Source organism: Rhinopithecus bieti, unplaced genomic scaffold (assembly GCF_001698545.2).
Source record: "Rhinopithecus bieti isolate Rb0 unplaced genomic scaffold, ASM169854v2 scaffold_6536, whole genome shotgun sequence".
In the NCBI taxonomy this organism is placed as follows: Eukaryota; Metazoa; Chordata; class Mammalia; order Primates; family Cercopithecidae; genus Rhinopithecus; species Rhinopithecus bieti.
The window spans coordinates 1,781,874-1,787,378 of record NW_016805524.1 but is presented as its reverse complement, the minus strand read 5'-3'; the positions used below and the strand labels follow the sequence as shown (position 1 = coordinate 1,787,378).

General features: G+C 43.8%; 1 protein-coding gene across 5 annotated transcripts in view; it reads right to left on the bottom strand.

Moving 5' to 3' along the window:
* Positions 1 to 1,706: 1,706 nt before the first annotated feature.
* The window catches only part of LACTB2 (lactamase beta 2), a 35,605-nt gene continuing 31,806 nt past the window's right edge, over positions 1,707 to 5,505 (bottom strand). The window contains exons 8-9 of one of the 5 annotated variants that reach the window (XR_001885750.1): positions 3,169 to 3,301; positions 1,707 to 2,139 (exon numbers count right to left, since the gene is read on the bottom strand). The gene's annotated coding sequence lies outside the window, so the exon portion shown is untranslated. The other 4 variants (XR_001885751.1, XM_017872734.1, XM_017872733.1 and 1 more) reach the window with 4 other exon arrangements.

Here is a 5,505-nt window from a genome sequence, read left to right as displayed (position 1 = left end):
TCCACTCCAGATCCTGTTTGCCTGGGTATCAGCAACGGAGGCTGCAGAACAGCACATATTGCAGAACAGCAAATATTGCTGCCTGATCCTTCCTCTGGAAGCTACATCCCAGAAGGTCACCTGCCTATATGAGGTGTCTGTTGGCCCCTACTGGGAGGTGTCTCCCAGTTAGGCTACATGGACCCACTTGAAGAGGCAGTCTGTCCACTCTCAGAGCTCATATGCCATGTTGGGAGAACCACTGTCTCTTCAGAGCTGTCAGAGCTGCAGAAGTTTAAGTCTGCAGAAGTTGTCTGCTGCCTTTTGTTCAGTTAAGCCCTGCCCACAGAGGTGGAGTTTAGAGGCAGTAGGTCTTGCTGAGCTGTGGTGGGCTCTGCCCAGTTCGGGCTTCTTGGCTGCTTTGTTTACCTAATCAAGCCTCAGCAATGGCAGATGCCCCTCCCCCAGCAAGGCTGCCACCTTGCTGTTTGATCTCAGACTGCTGCGCCAGCAGTGAGCAAGGTTCCGTGGGCATGGGACCCGCCGAGCCAGGCACGAGAGAGAATCTCCTTGTCTGGCAGTTGCTAAGTCCTTGGGAAAATTGCAGTATTTGGGTGGGAGTGTCCCATTTTTCCAGGTACAGTCTGTCATAGCTTCCTTTGGCTAGGAAAGGGAAATCCCCTGACCCCTTGTGCTTCCCATGTGAGGTGATGCCCCACCCTGCTTCAGCTTGCCCTCTGTGGGTTTTACCCACTGTCCAACCAGTCCCAATGAGATGAACCAGGTACCTCAGTTGGAAATGCGGAAATCACCTGTCCTCTACATCAATCATGCTGGGAGCTGCAGACCAGAGCTGTTCCTATTCAGTCATCTTGGAACGGATCCCCCAATATTTCAAATACTGAACATATATCCCCTAACAAAACACAAGTATTGGCTGGGTGTAGTGGCTTGTGCCTATAATGCTAGCACTTTGGGGGGCTGACGCTGGTGGACTGCTTGAGTCTAGGAGTTTTTTTTTTTTTTTTTTTTTTTTTTTGAGATGGCGTCTCGCTCTGTCGCCCAGGCTGGAGTGCAGTGGTGCAATCTTGGCTCACTGCAAGCTCTGCCTCCTGGGTTCACGCCATTCTCCTGCCTCAGCCTCCCAAGTAGCTGGGACTACAGGTGCCCGCCACCACGCCCAGCTAATTTTTTGTATTTTTTAAGAAGAGATGGGGTTTTATGGTGTTAGCCAGGATGGTCTTGATCTCCTGACCTCATGATGCCCCCCTGTGCCTCCCAAAGTGCTGGGATTACAGGCGTGAGCCACTGTGCCCAGTCTCTATTTTTTAAAACAAAAATTAAAGCAAAAGTCTTTCCAAAGATAAAGCTATCTTCCCAAGCACCCCCAAAAATAGAATAGGAGGGAAAGACTGATAATAATGAGAGTCCTCCTTCTCCACCATTCCCTGGAAATTGGTGGCAGGTCTCATTTTGATGTGTGTTGCATTATTATAAGCACAGACTTTGGAGGGGGCACTGATAAACAGCACTAGCAGAAATAAGACTATCTGCCCTTGAATCTTTTCACATGTTCTCCAGGATTCTACCTTCCCTGCTACCAGCCACTTCACCAACTTTTTCTTGAAGTGACAATCTGGAGAGATGACTTCAAAATACTCAAAGTCTCAAGAGAAATACACAGAAACGATTAAGGTTGCACAGAGATGACCCAGTCATTCTTTGAGTTGCTGCAGAAAAATTGGATTTATTTATTATATATTTTACACAAATTGGAAAGAAGGCAAAGTTATTCAGTAAGGTAACTATATTGGTCCAGAATCTTCCTGTTACAGTCTTCTTCTGGAAACAGATTTCACTCACTCCAGCCACAGAAGTAGCTAGGCTAAATACAGAACCTAATGTTTCCTTGACCACAGGGACTGGTCTAAGGGATGGGTAATGAACCAGTATAAATCACTGAATTCTTCCCCTAGGATTTTTCATGTCGAAGCTAGACAAATCAGCTTTTTCTGCTGGTTATAGAGTGGTGAGAATACGAGCCTAGAGGCCAGGTATGGGGGCTCATGACTGTAATCCCAGCACTTTGGGAGACTGAAGCAGGAGGACTGCTTGAGCTCAGTTCAAGACCAGCCTGGGCAACATGGCAAGACTTTATCTCTACAAAAAACAAATACATAAATAAATATTAGCCAGGCATGGTAGCCTGCACCTGTGGTCCCAGCTACTGGGGCAGTTAAGGTGGGAGGATCACTTAAGCCTGGGAGGTGGAGGTTGCAGTGAGCCATGTTTGTGCCACTGCACTCCAGCCTGGGTGATATAGCAAGATCTCATCTCCCCCCCGGCCAAAAAAAAGGTAGTGTGAGCCCAGAGGTCCCATAACCATGTCCATGTCCTTCATCATGTGAAGAACCCAGTTGAATGTAGGGTCTCTTACCTGCAAAGATAAATAGAGGTGAGAGGTTTGGGGTTGTATTGATGGGAATGTAAACATCTGTTCTTGTTCACAGGCTTGGCTTTGCTCTACCCTTATTCTTCTCAGGTTGGTTACATGTGCCAACCAACTTCCCCCTTTGCTTAAGCTTGTTGAAATAAGTTTCTGTTACCTGTAACAAAATATATCTTATCTGCTTAGGTCCAGTTCCATATATCTGAGTGCCTACTAGGTGTCTCCCTTTGGATGTTTCCTGGTACTTCAAACTTGTATCTGTAGTAAAACGCATCTTTCTTCTCTTCTGTACTCTACCTGTCCCATTTCTTCTATTCTCTCAATCTGGTTACCAACATCTACCCAGCTGCCCAAGCCAGAAATCTATAGCTCTTCTAGACTTCTCTCTGTCTACCTGATCCCCCATCTCTCAATAACTAAGAGGTTTCTAAGTGCTATTCCTCTTCTTTAATATTTATCCTACATCTTACCCCCCATTCTAGTATCCTTGATACCCCTTCTGTTTTTTTCCTTCCCCCATGATACTGAAAACATCAAATCTCAGAATGCTTATGCTCCCCACTGCCTCTGTTCAATGGGGTCCCTGTCCCCTTCTGATAAAACTTCTGGTCCCTGATGATTGGTCCAGAGCAGTCAGCATAAAGGCTGGTCAGTAACATATAAGAAAGTGTGGCAAGAAAATTCTCTCAAACAGAGAACAAATACACCAATCAGATAATTTTCTATGAGGAGATCAGTACCTGAGACATGAAGAGGGCTACTCAGTTGCCAAACAGAGGCTGAAGATATGCAGAGAGAAGGCAGAGGTGACAACAAGCAGGCTTTGGAAACTCTTGAATAAACAGAACATGAGTAAGCAAAAACTTCCGGGTGCTGTGAATGGAAGGTAAAGTGATTGTCTGAAGTACTGGAAATGAATAGAGGAATGAAATCACCATAATAGAAGAGGACCAACTCTTGCTGTGAGGATACAACAAAACAATACTAGAACTGCCCCAGAACCTGAACTGCTTTCCAATTCCTAAAGTATACATACCCAACCTGTATGAAACACGGCTGGATAACAATACGTTGCTTCCTGTGTGATTTCTGTGTTCCCCTGAGATTCTTGTTATCCCTATGGCCTCAACACACAATAACATAAATTCTAGTTGTATAAATTAGTTCCCCAACCAAATGATGCTCTGCCATATCTATGTGCATACATGATTTCCTCCAATTGGAATAATTCTCCCATCTCCCATATAAAAACCCCTAACTTTGCCTACCATGTACCCATCTTTTAAGACTGAGCTCAAGGTCCTCTAAGCAGCTTTCTATAACTCAGCCAGGTAAGCTCCTCTTCCTTTACTCTAGCACATGGTAATTGTATGTCTTCATAAATAAAATATGAGCTTCTTTTGTTTACCTTTGTATCCCCGGGCCTGGCCCAGTACCCAGGACAAAGCAGACATTTAATGAATGCCATTGTTTTGGTTAAAGCTCTCAGTTGCTAGACTCTTTCAATAAACAATAAATGTACTAGCCTTCCATTATCACCCCTCTTCCAATATATCTAATTACAGTCTGCAGTATCTGAAGTGGGCCACGGTACTAAAAAAAGACAATGATTCCATGGCTTTTATGTAAGATTTCCTCAGCTCAGAATGCCCTTCTCATCCCTGTTCCCCAACTTCTTCCAAGAATAGAAGTAGGAAGTCCAGAATTAATTGCACTAGTTCAGGCAAGAGAGGATGATGGCCTGGACTAAGGAGTATTGGTGGGGTAAGAGGTAGTGATACATTCTGGAGGTGGAATAGGCATTAAGTACTTGGTGAAGATTTGGTTATAAGAGGAGGAAGAGAAGCATATCAAAAACGAATCCTGGAGTTTGAGACCAGCCTGGCCAACATGGTAAAACCCTGTTTCTACTAAAAATACAAAAATTAGCTGGGGCTATAATCCTAGTTATTCGGGAGGCTGAGGCAGAAGAATCGCTTGAATCCAGGAGGCAGAGGTTGCAGTAAGCCAAAATCGCACCACTGCACTCTAGCCTGGGCAACACAGTGAGATTCTGTCGTGCAAAAAAAAAAAAAAGAATAAATCCTTTGACCTCAGCCTTGGCTGCACTGTTGGCTTCCCTGGTTTTGAGGCTTTTGGACTTGGATTGAGCCATGCTACCAGCTTCTCTTTTTCCCCAGCTTGTAGATAGCCTATTGTGGGATTTTGTCTTGTAACCATGTAAGCCAATTCTCCCTAATAAACTCCCTTTTAGATATACATTTGTATTATCGGTTCTGCTCCTCTGGAGAACGCTAACACAGTATCATTCAGTGATATTAAGTACATTGACAGTGTTTTGCAATCACCACTACCACCTATCCCCAGAACTCTTTTCATCTACCCAAACTGCAAAACTTCTTACATGAAACACTAACTTCCCATTTCCCCTTCCTCCTAGTCCCTGGTATCCACCATTCTTCTTTCTGTCTGTATGAATTTGATCACTCTAGGCACCTCCTATAAGTACTATTGTATAGTATTTATCCTTTTGTGACAGGCTAGTGTCACTTAGCATAACGTCTTCAAGGTTCATCCATGTTGTAGCACATGTCAGAATTTCCCTCCTTTGTAAGAAGAAATATATTCCGCTATATGTATATAGCATATTTTATTTATCCAGTTGGCCTTCAACAGACATTTAGGTTGCTTCCACCTTTTGGCTATTGTGAATAAAGTTGCTGTGAACATGGATGTACAAATGCCTGTTGAAGTCCCTGCTTTTAATTTTTTGGGTATATAGTCAGAAGAGAAATTGCTGACCCTATGGTAATTCTAAAGGTTTTTTTGAGGAAGTACCATACTGTTTTCCATAGTGGCTACACGATTTTATGTTCCTATCAGCAATGCACAAGGATTCCTCCACATTCTTGCCAACACTTGTTATTTATTTATTTATTTATTTATTTATTTATTTATTTATTTATTTTTACTGTAGCCATTCCTGGTGGTTGTTAAGTATTATCTCGGCTGGGCGAGGTGGCTTATGCCCATAATCCCAGCACTTTGGGAGGCCAATGTGGGCAGGTCACCTGAGG